The following is a 15,744-nucleotide window of genomic DNA, read 5'->3' as shown; positions in this document are numbered from 1 at the left end:
TTACAGCTTTCAGAGTGACTTTATTAGAGAAAGGGACAGAGAATGGCCAGAAAGTCAGACTAGTAACAATCAAATCAAAACATTAAAGTCCAGGAAGAAGGTGGAGAGTTTATCCCATGGATCTAAATGTGCAGAGACACCCCTGGAGTTGGAGTTTTGCCCATATGTCAAAACTGTTCTTGGCCTTCAGGATGTTTTGCCTGCAGCAAGAAGGAAAGGCAGAAAAATGACAAGAGTTTTCAAGGACACCATGGAATAATCCTTTGAATCCTTACAACCACCAGGTTGTGATTAAGAGGGAGCCTCAGGGAAGGCAGCCTCCCTCGAAGCAGGATGTTCTGGAAAGGGGAGCATCAGGATTTTGCTCCATCATCACTATACATCAAAAAAGTTTAAATTGTATGGCTATCATTTTGCTATTGGTCTTTCCGATGTACTTACACAGGAAAAAAAATTTAAACATATGCAAAAGAAAACATATTTATCAAAAATACATACACACAAAATTGTCATGAGCAGTTACTTCTAGGTGGGATCCTGGAAGAACTTTACTCTCTTTTTGTCTACATTTCCACCTTACTTACTTTAAGTGTGTACCTATTATGTATTTATACAAAGACCAACATGTCTAAAACTCAGGGAAACTGTGAAGTGAGTTCTACAGTAAAATCAGCCTTAAACATTGCACATACATGCTCTTGCCCAAGAGTTTAATCATGGGGAATGTGTGGCTACCATCGAGGTGGCAGTCTGTGTGCCCTATCTCTGTGAGGACAGGGGAGGGGAAAGTCCTTAAATGCACGTTTCCTCATTAACATGACTGGTAAAATAGTGATCATTTTGATAGTATTTTGTCTATGGAGCGAGCCTTCTCAAAGGATAGAGGGAGAGACTGGTGTCTCAAAAGTCTCCAGACTTTCTTCTGGTTGTTTAAAATACAGAAGGCCCTCAAGACAAATGCAGGGCATAGAAGCCACAGGGCATAAATATGCAAAGAAGTAAAAAGCTAACCTTTTCAAACAATATTGCTTCTCTCTCACTTACCAACTTTACATTTCCCTGTATGGCCCGGGAAGATGACTGGTTAGCCAGAGATGGGTAAGATTCCTCAAGGGAGGAACAACCTAAGACAGGCACAGTCTGCAGGGGGGCCATCAGGTGAGAAATTGGGGATCAACAGAGGTGAGGCTTAGAACCTCACCCCCCCTGTTTTGAGAGAAATCTTCTGCATCCGTGGATGTTTTGTTGCCCTTGTCTAGCTTGGATTAATACTTAGTCTAGAGGCACACACCTGATCATCTACATTTCCCCTCTTATACCACTAAACTATGTTTTCTACCTTTATCTTGCATCTACCTACCACTTCAGCATTTTATTAATAATAATAAGGGAGAAATGTGGGATTCACATATAAGTCAAGTAATAAAAATCAAACAAATATTCACATTTGACCTGATTGTTTATAGTTCATAATGCGTGATCAAAACCAAAAGTTTCTGTGATGACTGCTCTTGCACTGTTCACCATGTAAGAACTTATTCACTACGTAATAATTTGTTCACCATGTAAGAACTTGTTCGTTATGCTTCAGAAGATTGGAGACTGTTGAGAATTAGGCTTGGGGTTGATTAATGATTGTGCATTGAGTCCCCTATACAGAATTTTATTGTTGTTAACAACCATTTGATCAATAAATATGAGAGATGCCCTCTCAAAAAAAAAAAAAATACAGAAGGCCATCAAAAACGGCCCAGATCTCTCTTCTGCCAGTGTGACAAAATGCCATAGGTTTCTTTTCTTGGAAATGATGGTATTTAGCTCTTGTTTTTAGCTCTACAGAGATGCCAGGCAGAAGTAGGTTGTTATGACACGTATCAGTCCATTAACTCGTCCCAGGTGGTCTCCCAACAATCTGTCTGCTTTTGAGCCTCCACCTTGATTCAATGTCCAATCACTAAGTCATAGCTAAAATGCATAGAAATATCAAGTAGCCAGGAAACGGTAAAATCAAAGCACAAAGATAAAGCAAAACTCAAATCCTGTGAGTTAGCTGGGACTGATATCATTGCCCCTACTCCCATTGTAAAGATGAGGAGACTGAGATGTAGATGAGTTCTGGGGTTTGCCCTAAGTTATACAGCTCCCAACTTTGCTGTAGCCCTGTTTGCACCATGGTGGTGCCAAAGGCTGGCCTATGATGCCATCTGCACAGGTTGTAGGAGCTACTGAACCCCTGCTACAGATTCACAGCACCCTCTCTTCTAACCTGCCACTTCTCGTTGTTCTGGGTCCACACCACTGAGACCCCAGGGGTAGCTGTTTACTGGAGCCCAAGCAGATTCATGCCATGGATGAACTCCATTTTATTCTAATTTTTATAAAACATTTTATATACTTTTGATTTTAAATTATATAATATGAATACAGATACATGTGAAATGCAAATAATATAAAAGAATATAAAATTTAAAAAAAAGAATATAAAATAAAAGTGAAAATTATTCTTAGCCGTCTCCCTGTGCTATTATGCCACCTTCCTCAAGGTACATAGTCTCAGTTTCACTCACCTCTCCCACCAAGACACATATTGTCTGACAAAAGAGTTGTCAAAAAGGCTTCTATGGACCAGTGATTGCTCTATGACTCCTATTCTTCTAGTTCTTTCCAGTTCGATGGTCCGTGACTATGAGTGCCTAGGCTAGGACAGCTCAGAACGGTGACAGTTCAAGGTAGAGGAGGAGCAGTGTGGATTTGACCAGGAGCGGTGGGGTGGCGGCAGGGGAAACAGCCCAGAGGGCACAGACACAAAGAAACTTTATTCAAGCACAGTATGTGATCACATCATGGCCTGTCTTGGCTTACCCCTCATCACCCCCACTTTTGTTTTTAAGCAGACATGAGGCCTTGAGCACCTCCTTTCTCGTTGTCTAGAAGCAAAGCACATATTACAAAGGAGGGTTTTAATAAGCTCTGTTCCAATGCTCTATAACTCAGCACCAAGCCAACTTTGTTTCTGTCTCAGTCTCAGCTCCTTCTTTGATTTCATAGTGCATCTCCAGGACCCAATCCTGATTTTACACCCTCGATCTGATCAGTGGGTCCTTGATATGTTACTTTCTTGGTAACATGCCCAGCCCATCAGATCCTCTTAATCTGGTGGCCTGTCCTTGCTCTCACGTGTCCCATGCCCTTGAATTCCAGCCCAAGAGTACCGCCTGACGGTCTCCCCAGTGCAGGGTTCTGCATGCCAGAATGAACTTCCTCCTGGCACCCGTAACCTGGTCATTTCTTTAGCACCTTCCTCCCCATTGTGAACAGGCCCAGTTAACTAGTTATGTCCTAAGACAGGGCAGGTCACAAAACCAGGAGAGAAATGGGTGGCAAAGAGACTTACCACCAGGTACCTTGGTTACATCAGTTGATATCATAGGCAGGAGTGGCGAAGAGGCATAGTCCAGAAGACTTGTTTGAAAGCTGGGGAAGGAGCTTAGGTCCCTGGCAACCTCTTAGCTATTTCTGTGCACACCCTGTACTGCCACAGAGGTTGTGCCAAAGTTGCTGGTGGTAGTTTCCTCCTCCACCTAAATCCTACGGTCCATGCACCGTATTGTGGGAAAAGTGGGGCATGTATGCTAGGACCAGTGTGAGCTGTCAGCTGGGCACTAACTTCAGACTGCTTCCATCCAAAACTTTGCCTTAAGATGAATAATACAACCCTGAGAGTGAAGACAACTAGGAAATCTGCCCAATGCTCTCCTGGGGTGCCCGAACCATCGTGAGAATTACCCCCGAGTCTGCCTTCTGCACTTCAACGTGAGCCTTACAGCATAATCACCCCAGAGCACTGGACGATTGCTTAAAGGCAGAGGGAGCTCAGGACTAGCAATGGGAATCCAGGGGGAGACTGCAGGTCTGAGAGTAATGAGCTGTGATCTTGAGTGGGCCCCTCTCTGGGCCCAGACTCCTCACTGGACAGCAAATGCCAGGGACTCATATCCTTCCGAGGTACTTTCCAGCTGACCCATTTGATGAGACATTAATGAAACAGGAGAAGCCACTTAGTTTTGTTCTCACAGAAGCCACTCTGTCATGTTAAGACCAGGAAATGGCCCGTTTGTACCTTTAATCGAGATGGTGCACCTGATCACCACCATCTAGGCATTTACTTGGTGATATTCTCCTAGTTGGGTTGATGGATAACTAAGTAACAAGGTTCTTGCAGAAGCAAACTCTTGACTGTTCTTCTTACCTGGGTTAGCACAGAGTTACGTACATAGCGGGGCCTCAATTAATGTATAAAATGAAAAGATTTAAATTGAGACATCCTACCTTCCCCACCTAGTCTACCATGGAACAAAGAATGCCCTGGGGAATCTTTGGAGGTTTGAAATGCATCTCGTAGAAAAGAAAAATCTCTGTGCTCAATTACTTGACCCAGGGTGGATGTATACCCCGTGCCGATCTGCTAAGTGAACAGATTCAGACACTTGAATCTGCTCAGATGGAAGATATTTGGGTTATAAGACATTCTGATGCTTGGAAAATTTCTTTAGTACCCAAGAAGCATACACAAACATGCCTCAGAGGGCTGTTCAAAGGAGCACAACATAATCTAACAGCTTTATTATGTCCTCAGAAAAAAATGGATGTTTCAAACTCACTACTTAGAACTAAGCAGATAATTAAAGCTTCTTACACTGAAAATGCAGGATTAAATTCAATAATCTCTGCGGTCCTTTTGTCTTTAGTCATTTATAAACATAAATAACCTAGAAATGATCCTTTCATGCATTATATTCCATTCTTAGAGAAGAATATTTTTAGGTTCATTCCAGATACACTATAGACATATTGAGAAATCGAAAAGAAAAATATGTGTGTGGAGGGGGTGGTGAAGGGTAAGGTAACAGAAAGATAAACTCACATCCTAGGGTATTTTAATGTTCTCTGCTTCCTTATTTACAAATGACTCCAGCCAGACAAATCGGTGGTGCCACAGAGGAGGGGGGATGGGCAAAACAGGTGAACAGATAAAGAGGTACAAACTTTCAATTATAACATAAATACGTCATGGGGATGAAAGTGCAACATAGGGAACATAGCTAATAGCTAATAATATCGTTAACGCCTTTGTATGGTGACAATTGGTAACTACACTTATTGTGGAGAGCATTTCATAATGTTCGTAATTGTTGAGCCACTATGTTGTACACTTGAAACCTATATAATATTGTGCATCAAGTATACTTCAATTTAAAAAAATGACTCCAGCTATCTTCAAATTGTAGGTTGAAAAGAAAGGGCTAATAAAACACATATCAAAGCTCAAAATGTCCTTGAATTTTTAAATTAAATTTTTAAAGCATGATTCAAACATACAAAGCACAAGTGCTGGTTTAAAATGCATTTATATGTAACTTCATGTTATTCCAGAAAGAACTAGAGGTAGCATAATATAAACTAAAAGTGAAAGTCAGAGATAAGGAAAGCAAGCTACAACAAAGTCCAACAAAGAATGCCGTATAAAGGATCAGTAATCATCTCCCTCTCTGCCTTGTAGTGAGGTACATATTCAAATGCAGCATGAAATATCCAGATGAGTTAAAAAGTGTATCGCTTCTTTGACTTACTCAATATTTCCTCAGAGTATTCTCTCCTTTGAGTGTGTCCCATATGAATATCGCACAGCTTTTTGAGAATGGAAAAAATAAAATTTTCCTTTTTACAATGGACTTGAAGAGATTAACTAATTTGTCTGTAGTCACATAACTAGTTTTAACAGAATTCATAATTCAGATCTTTAGACAAAAGAATGGACTTCTGAAAAATTGTATATAATCTCTTCCTGTAGCACATTGAGAAATAAATAGTCATTGACCTAGGGAGCCTTAAATGTAGTTCTTCCTGAAAAAAACATTAATTAGCATAAATTTTATAAATTTTAAGTTTTTACAAAACTGCAGTGTCCAAAGCATTTGAAATTATTTACAATTGTATAAACCATATTACTAAAGAGAATTTCTATTTAAACAGAGATGTAATGAGTATGGGGAGGGAGACTGGCCAAGCTTGTACGGAGGGGTTTCAGGCAGTGGGAATGAAGCAATAGTTCCAAGGCAGGAATTGTGAGAAGAGAGGCCAGCTTGTCAAAAGTGATGCATGGAGGCATGCATTAGGGGGACCTGAGGGCCAGGAAATCCTAGGGGTCCAGTGATATGGGGCTTCAGCAGCAGCTGTAGGGAGCCTGATTAATTCTGAATATGGTGAGAGACCATGGGTGGGGTCTGAGCAGGGGAGCCAGGGGAAGTGATTTTCTAACTGAAAAGCTGTATCTGGCTGCTGAGTGAGGACTAGACATTAAGGTGCAGGCAGGGCAGCAAGGAGCTTTAGAGGTGGGAATAGCAGGGCCCAGTGAGAAGACGGGAGGTGGCTTGAAGATTTGCTGGAGAAGATGAGAAGCAAGTGGTGGGTCAGCTTTGCAAGCAGGTGATGTCGGGAGTCACGTTGTGGTGTTAGAAAGCCAAGGGTTTCTTTAGCACAAAGGTTGGGCGCCCCGGCAGGTGAGTGGGTCCGGCCAGCAGACAAGTGGGTGATGTCAGCAAGCAGTCATGTGACACTGGCCAGCATGTGTGGGATATGTGGGATACAGACCAGCAGGTGGCATATACCTGCAAGCAAGGAAACCATACTGGCAGGTGGACCAGCCACCTCCTGGAGTATGTGGTATTACTGGCTGAATGGTGTCACTCCTGAGTTCCTGTTGAAGCCCTAATGCCTCATATCTCAGAATGTGACTGTATTTGTAATCAGGGCCTTTAAAGAGGTATAAGGCAAAATGATATGGGTGGGTCCTAATCTGACAGGGGTTCTTATGAAAAGAGATTAGGACACACACATGCAGAAGGGGGAAGACCCTGTGAAAACTCAGAGCAGATGGCCTCTGCAAGCCAAAGAGAGGGACCTTGAGAAGAAATCAGCCCAGCTGACATCTTGATCTTGAACTTCTAGCCTTCAGAATTGTGAGAAAATAAATTTCTGCTGTTTAAGCCACCCAGCCTACGGTAGTGTGTTGTGGCGGCTCTAGAAGACTAATACAGGTGGACAACTTCCGTAAGTCTCTGGGAGGTTCTGCCTGATCTGAGAGCTACATCTAAGTAGCTGATGGAGGCTGGAAATACAGAAGACATGGGAGAATAATGTGAAGTTCATGAGCTGCTGGGGGGATTCTGCAAATTACTGGGTAACCCTGGCCCAAATCCAAGATGATAGCAAAAACAACTCATTGGCTCCCGTTTATCTGAGTGCTGCCAATGAATTACATGGAGAGGAAAATGAGAAGAGAGGGGATTTGGGTGAGCAGCTTGGTGACTCCACTGCATCTCTAGAGGCAGGATCATAGCAAGTGATCCTAAATAGAATCTGGGCGTGTGGTTTAGAAATCTGGGAGGGTGGTTAAAATCCATGATGTTGGGTGTTACCTGGGGAGCTGGGCCTGGGTGCCCTGGGTGGAGTCAGTAATGATACCACTATCACCTAGCTCACCAATGCTGTGAAGTCAGGGCTCCACAGGCTTTTGGAACAGGGGCCAGAAACCTACTTCCTTCTTCACTGAGGCAGTACCTTGGAGCTGAGTGCTGAATCTGGCTTGCTCTTCTTACCAAATATTTTGCTGACCAAACTGCTACATAATCTTGTTTCTGGGTCTGCAGAATCTGCTGGGACCTGGCCTAGGCCTGGACAGGCAGCCTGGATGAGCTGCTCCAAAATTCTGTACTATGATCTAGCCCTATAATTTTGTAATAATCATTTTTTTTCTTTTTTGAGTGTTACTAAACAGGGTTACATTTACTAAACATTTCCATTTTGTTTATTTATATAATTTTAACTTCAGGCAGCATTAACACAGTTAAATTAATGCTAACCAATTTTATATATTCCTTCTAAAAAAGTAGCTGCTAAAGAAAAGAAGCAGCCTTCTGTTTATCTGTGAATAATTTTGCCAGTGGAACAGTGTATCTTCTACTTTTAATGGGTATCAGAAAGCATCACAATACCCAGGGCTCCTGCAACTGGAGCAAAGATATTCACATGTCTCACAAAACCAGTTATGTAACTCACCCCCATGCCTTAGGTTAAGTAAGGTAGATCACATTCATGACAGGTAAGACACAGGAAAGGGCGAAGCCAGTTTTGCTCATGTCAAGAAAGAGGGAACAGGAATGTAAATTATCCTAGAATCATCCAAGGCAGTTCAAAGGAAATGTGAAATTATCTGGGAATCTTGGGCATAATTATAAAAAGTCATGCTATTTTTCTCATCCTTCTCCCTAATACACTAATATTGTTTTCTTAAAGTGTGTGTCACAGCATTACTCTGAACTTTAGGGTATAGCCATTACCAAGACCCCAGAGTCTGGGAGCAGCTAGCTGCACAGACAGTTTGGGGCTGATATATTCTGTTGATTATTAGTCTGTTCGCTCACGAGTTAATTCCAGTTTCAAGCCTCAAGCTGGCCTGCACACTGGCCAGTATGGGCATCTTGCATCTGTGGCTGTCAGAGCTGGAATAGCAGAGGTGATGTAGTTCAGTCCCTGGAATCTGCCAGACCTGAGTTGTTATACTCACTCTGCCTCTCAGTAGCTCAGCAGTGTTGGGCCAGTGTCCCAACCTGTCTGAGCCTCCATTTCCTCATCTGCCAAGCGGGCCCTCTTACAGTACCAGCTTCTCAGGGTTATTGTCAAATAAATGAGATAAAGCAAGTAAAGGACTCAGCACAGTGTGGGACACCGGGTAAGGTTAGTGATTATTATCACTGTGACCAGAAACATGTCTCCCAACCTGAACAGTGGCCAGGGGAAGGCTGAGTTCTGGGGGAATTTAGTAGAACTCAAATGTCCTGGCATTTGGGGCACATGGTTATGCATATCCTGCTTGTTCATTCACTAGGTGCATGATTGCTCCAAAAGTAGACAAAATTGACAGCCGTGTAGGTCAGATGTGTAGTGGAGACAGCAGCTGGGTGGGCACCAGGAGAAAGCTCCCTTCATCCCCTGCCCTGCTACCACCGGAGGGGCTGGGTCAGATCAGGGATTGGGGATCAGCTTTGACATTCCCATAGATCTTTAGAGGAGCACCCTAATATCTGTGACTCAGAAATAGTACAGGTCTAAAGGTGTGCTTATTTATAAGCCAGTTGTGAAAACCAAATAAGACCATTATGTAAAGGCACTTTGTAGGCTGTAAAGTACCAAACAAGTCAAAGTTCAATTATTTTTCCAGACTTCTTTTCCCACCTTAAGCAATTAGTGACTTCAAATTGCCCCTTGTCAATCTGACGCTCTTCTCTGTTTAGTGCAGAAAGCCCCCACATCACACACTCTTTCTGGATCCAAGCATCCCCAGAGTGAACTGTTATCGGCGCTCCATATAACACAGCAGAATACAAGGTTGCTAATTACAACCTTATCTAATATTTGCTGGACATGCCTGATCATGAGACTTCCAGTGCTTTGAATCCTCAGATGCCACACAAGATTTACTGGACCCAAATCTTCAGGGGAGGGACTTGGGACATTTTAAACCAAAGCCACAGGCTATTTTCTGACTTGCCAACTTTGGGAAACAGTAAATTGATGCATGCAAATGTGTTAGTTAACTAATATATTACTCTACCTGGACTCAACTGATTTAAAATGTTCAGCTTCTTAAATATCCTGAAGAAGTTATACTAATTCTGGAGATTTCAAGCAGAAACCTAAGAGGGGATCCATGGATAAGGAGAATTCCTTATATCACACTGTTAAGAAGAATGTTTATTAAATTCTGTATACATTTTTTAGTAGTTCAATAGTTTAAAAGAGAAATGAACATCCTTGGAAGAAAAGTTAGAGACTGATCAAATGATTTGAAACACCAAATAATAAAAAAATGAAATGTAAAGTGATTAAACTTATGTAAGTTCAGAGATTCTTTAGCAAGAATCTTTATTTTTGAAAAGAGATATTATCTTACTTCACTGATTATAAAATACATTTTTTCCTATATTTTAGCATCTATGAAATCAGAATGTATCTTCCAGCTGATTGGCTGCAATTTTTCTTAATCATACATAAAATATGCTTAACATAGTGTTTTGGATTTAATGAAATATTGAAATGAAATATAGGACATTTATCTCCATTTCTACTGACAAATAACAAGTGGTCTAGGGGAACCCTCTTACCTCTTCTTCTCCACCAGCCTGGCCATACTTGAAGTCCCAGCAGTCAAACAGCCCTCCCTACCCCCACTCATTTCAGCCTGCTCTTCTTTACAGCTCTTATTCTCTCAAGCACCTCTTTTCTGTTTCTCTTGCTTAGCATTTATGGGCTGCCTTGCTGACCAATTCATTTTTATGCTACCTTATAACTTTATAAGATCTTTGGACTCTAAAGTTAGATGGTAAACAACTTGAACACAGAAAATTTGCTCTGTCTTTTGTTTTTCCCTAGGGCCTAACACAGGGCTCCCACCTGTCATATTCAATAAATACTGAGAATGATGGTACTTTCCTAGGGTAGCCACATACTTTATCATCCAAACAAGGACATTTTTGAGAGCAAAAGGGAGCACTAATTATTTATGTGTGACAACAGGCAAAAGCTGGGGCTATGCTGGGCAAATGTGGTCACTCTCCATGTAGAGGTCTTCCTATCCTACTATAAACTTTTTAAGGGCAGGGACAATGTTATACTCACTCCTGTTTCCATAATGCAAATGGCATGGTGCTTTGTACCTCATTACCTACTAAATTAAGTATAGCTCCTTCCTTGTCTACAAAGTAATAGGGGTTTTAATCCACCTGTCCAGCCTCAATCTTAATGACTCCCCAAATTGCTGGGAAAAAGGAATTACTTTCAAGGACTGATACACTATTATTATCTTGATGCTACACTGATGTTATTCCTTCAACCAGAATGAACAGCTCCCCAGAGACGTCTACACTCTAATGCCCAGGATCTGGACTATGTAGTCTTGCATACTAAAAGGAACTTCACCAGTGAGATTAAGGTAAGGCTCTTGAGACTGGGGAGATATTATCCTGGATTACCTGGGTAGGTCCATGTAATCTTAAGGCTCATGTAAGGGAAAAAAGGAGGCAGAAGAGTCAGATTCAGAGAGAGAGATTAGAAGATGCTACTGCTGGCTTTGAAACAGAGAATGGGGCCATGAGTCACTGAGTGTACTTGGCCTCAAGAAGCTAGAAAAGGCAAGGAAATGGATACTCCCCAAGATTTTCCAGAAGTATCACAGCCCTGCCAACCATTCTAGATTTCTGACCTCCAGAACTTAAGCTATGAAGTTTACGGTAATTTATTACTAGCAGCCATCAGAAACTACTACACCATCTCACTTGCAAGAACCAACCAAAACTCAGCTCATCCTGGATCCATTTCCTGACTCCTGCAACCGAGTTAACCTCTGTATGATTTAACCTCTCTCTCTCTTTTGGGCTTCTACAGCATTTATGTTACTTGACAATACAATGTAAACAAATATTTGCTTTTCTTATTCCCTTTTTAGATATAAGTGATAGAAACCCAATTAAAACTAGTTTAAGGAAAGAGAATTTATTGAGTCATGTGAATGGAAAAGTCAGGGAAGGAGCTTCAGGTAAACTTGGACCCCAGTGCTCAATGTCATCAGGTGTCAGGCTGCATCTCTTGGCTCTGCTTTCTCTGTGTTGGCTTCATTCCCAGATAGGCTTTCCCTTTGCAGTGACAGGCACGATCACCAGCAGCTGCAGGGTTATAGGCTCCCTATTTAGCAGCAGCTGCTGAAAAACTGACTCTCAATAGTTTCAACAAAAATTTGGGGATTGAGTCTTTTTGGTCTGGCTGAGTGGCATGTGCCCACCACAGAACCAATTCCTATGGTCAGGGCAGGGAAACTGGCTCTAATAGGCTATGTGTGGGCCACAGTAAGGGTGACCAACTTGTCCCAATTTGCTTGGGACTTTCTGATTTCAGCACTTAAAGTCCCATGCTCCAGAAAACCCCTCAATTTAGGGCTAACTGGGATAGTTAATCACTGTAAGAATCCACTTTGGTGATGATGGGAGGTGTTGTCAGCCCTAAATAACTCCCACAGACTGAAAGGGAAAATGGGATGGTTCCTAGAGGAACCCCTAGAAGAAGGGAAAATGAATGCTGGGCAGGCAAAAGCAAGAGAGAGATGTCCTCTCCATTTGCCTTTCCAGATGAAAAAACCTTGAGGACAGGACTGAATCTTACTCATTTTTGTATCTTTCAAAAATTTGAGCACATCAAAATTTGAGCACCACAAAGGAAAGCCTCAAAAGAATTTATACTGTTTCTTGCACAACTTTATTGAATATTTCAAAAAATTCCTTAGAAAAGAATATCTAACACTGAATAGTTTGTGATGGGTAATAAAGAATCACTTTTAAGAGGAACATTTAAAAATAGTTTACCATTTTAACATTATTCAAATGTAATCTTGCTGAAAATGGGGTGGATGGTGAGTTTAGTTAAATGAACTTTCAAATTACTGAAGTACTATTATTCTAAAGGTCCACCCCCACCCTGGATATTTAAGATAAAACCTGTATTTTATGTTTTCTGTATATTAACATCTAATATATATTAAAAATGAAACTTAAAATACCCTCCTAGTGATTTGAAATTTGATTCACTAGTTTCGGTTTTATTGTTCAGTCAGACTGAGCAGTGGACAGGATTGGTTTCCTCTGGGCAGGGTGTGGCTTCTGCTCTGAAACATTTTTCCTGTAACTTCTAACCTCTGACCCATTCCTGCCACCAGTGAATTATACATCACCTTTAGGAGTTCAAAAGAGAACCAATTGCATTAAGAGCTATGTCTTTGATTTTGAAAGCAGGATAAAAATTTTTAAACATTTTGTGCTAATGAATAAATGGTAAATCTGGAGTCTAGTGAATTGGGGAGAAAAAGAAACTGCCTCTAACTTGCTGCTTCCAAACATTGGCCATGGAGACCAAGTTTCTAGTTGCAATTCGTTTTTTGTGAACTTAGCCAACTCAGGTCTCTCTGGGGCACAACATTCTTTTATGAATGGTGGGTTTAGATTACTGTCCTCAGCTCATTTCAATCTCTAACACAAAATGGTTTTAAACTTTTTCCATATTTCTAAGATGTATGTAAAATTCCTTTTTCAAAAACTGGGCTGAAAGAACACTGTAAATGAATGTCATTTGCCTAGCTAAGCAAAACAGTATTTATGTCTGAAAATTACATTGGAAATGAAGACTTTATGAGACTGCTCTATTTTCTTTTATTATCATTAAATTCCTCCAGTGACTCTATAATGGGCTTTGTGGTGGACTTCTCAGCATTTATTCCACCTCACTCCCACTGAAAAGAAGTGCAGTTTGGTAAAGAGATCTCAGCTTAAGGTGTGGACTGAGTTGGTCTTCTCATACTTCCATACTCTTTGCTGGCTTAGATTTGGGCATAAGACACATTCTAGTCAAAAGTGACTGAAGGAGACGGTTGTTGAAGAATCTTGACAGAGAAAAAAAGCCTAGAAGTCACATGTCTCCCAGTGGAAGTGAAAAATAAGTCATATAGTTCCTTTGCTACTGTTAGTTATCTTTACTACTACAGGAACCAGAAGCCAACTCTGTTAAAAGTCAAGTGGAGAGTTAGAAAGAACCCAGTGCCTGGTGGCATTGTTGAGCTGCTAATTCAGCCAGAGGAAGCCTCCCTACCTCTGGACTTCCTGTTTCATGAGATCGTAAATATCCTTATTATTTAAGCACATCTTAAAAAAGGTTTTCTGTTATGGTTAAAACAGTAAATATTTGGAGGAAAACAGAAGCTTGGTACCAAAAGATCCTTGATGAATCATTTTGTCCCTCTTTCTTGACCACATTATCTGTGAGAAACAGACCAAAGTGCATAGGACTCCCTGGTCTGACCCAGCCCCTCCATCAGTGGCAGGGCAGGGGATGAAGAGAGCTTTCTCCTGGTGCCCACCCAGCTGCTGTCTCCACTACACATCTGACTTACACAGTTGTCAATTTTGTCTACTTTTGGAGCAATCATGCACTTAGTGAAAGAACAAACAGGAAATGCATAACCATGTGCCCCAAATGCCAGGACATTTGAGTTCTACTAAATTCCCCCAGAACTCAGCCTTCCCCTGGCCACTGTTCAGGTTGGGAGACATGTTTCTGGTCACAGTGATAATAATCACTAACCTTACCCGGTGTCCCACACTGTGCTGAGTCCTTTACTTGCTTTATCTCATTTATTTGACAATAACCCTGAGAAGCTGGTACTGTAAGAGGGCCCGCTTGGCAGATGAGGAAATGGAGGCTCAGACAGGTTGGGACACTGGCCCAACACTGCTGAGCTACTGAGAGGCAGAGTGAGTATAACAACTCAGGTCTGGCAGATTCCAGGGACTGAACTACATCACCTCTGCTATTCCAGCTCTGACAGCCACAGATGCAAGATGCCCAGACTGGCCAGTGTGCAGGCCAGCTTGAGGCTTGAAACTGGAACAGACTAATAATCAATAGAATATATCAGCCCCAAACTGTCTGTGCAGCTGCTCCCAGACTCTGGGGTCTTGGTAATAGCTATACCCTGAAGCTCAGACCTATGGTGCAAACTTTAGACCTTGGTTTCTAAGGTCACTATTGCAGGTTACTTATCCAGGTAATGGGTTTACAAGTATTAAATTCTTAACATCTGAAAATATTACATATGGCCAATATTATTAGTTCATTTAATTTTGTATGTTTTTAAGCACCTACTGGAGATATAGTAGTGAACAGAAAAGAAAATATGTTTTTGGAGTTTGCCTTTGATGGGGGACAATAAATCCAGAGCACCTTAAAACATTGCATTAAATACAATAAACACTCAGTGAGTACTTTTTCTATGACAGGTTCTCTGTTTGGCACTAAAGATACAAAAAGTGACTATCCTTTGCCAGGTATGCCTGGGTAACCCAAATGTTAACAAACAAATCTACTTTTATTTGGTAATTTCTCTTTCTAGTAGTAAGTTTAAAGTCACATTTGACTGTTGGACTAAACTTCCAATTAAAGGAAGGAGTACAATCCCATATACATCTGTCTAAATTTATGCGCATTTCTCAGCTGGTACCCCTTACGAATTCCCTGCAGCAAACCTTACCAGTTCTGTGTTTCTCGGAGTCTTATTAGTAAATTCGTCAACTTTGCATATAAAGGTGGTCACTCTTCCAGTAAGACAGATAACTGGTTTGGTAGAACAACACTATATTTATACAACTCACTGGAACTGGCTGAAGCTGCTCTAGTGCGGCCTGGTGCGGCCAAAGTCGCTTTTCCTGTGAACACCTGAGCTGTCAGGTGCACATCAACTAGGGACTAACTGGGAGGTGCACATCAACTAGGGACTCTGTAGGCCGTGGGCTAGGCAATTGCCAGGGTCCGTTCCAGGACTCACTTGGTTTTAGGTCTCCTGAAGGGCACCAGGCTCTGGAAAGATGAAAGGGGAGGGGTGGAAGGGGGGAACGAACGTCTTCTCCTAGGTCCAATTCAACCCCCAAGGCTGCTGTCGCCAAGTGGTACCTAGATCTAACCAATCGGAACAGGAGTTACATTTAAAGCGGCTACAGCATCCAATCCGAAGACTTGTCTCAGGCTCCGCCGCCCGCGGGGTCCCAGCCGCTGGAAGCCGGTTCCACAGTCGCGCGCCGGGCGGCTGCG

General features: G+C 41.8%; 1 long non-coding RNA gene across 1 annotated transcript; it reads right to left on the bottom strand.

The window, feature by feature from the left end:
• LOC118933279 (uncharacterized) lies at positions 1-15,730 on the bottom strand. Its single transcript, XR_005033061.2, has 2 exons — positions 15,618-15,730; positions 1-200 (listed from the first exon to the last, which is right to left on the bottom strand). It is a non-coding gene; the product is annotated as an uncharacterized LOC118933279 (long non-coding RNA).
• Between the last annotated feature and the right edge of the window lie 14 nt (positions 15,731-15,744).

This window comes from Manis pentadactyla, chromosome 16 (assembly GCF_030020395.1).
Source record: "Manis pentadactyla isolate mManPen7 chromosome 16, mManPen7.hap1, whole genome shotgun sequence".
Taxonomy (NCBI): Eukaryota; Metazoa; Chordata; class Mammalia; order Pholidota; family Manidae; genus Manis; species Manis pentadactyla.
The sequence above is the reverse complement of the archived record's forward strand: the minus strand, read 5'-3'. Positions and strand labels throughout refer to the sequence as shown.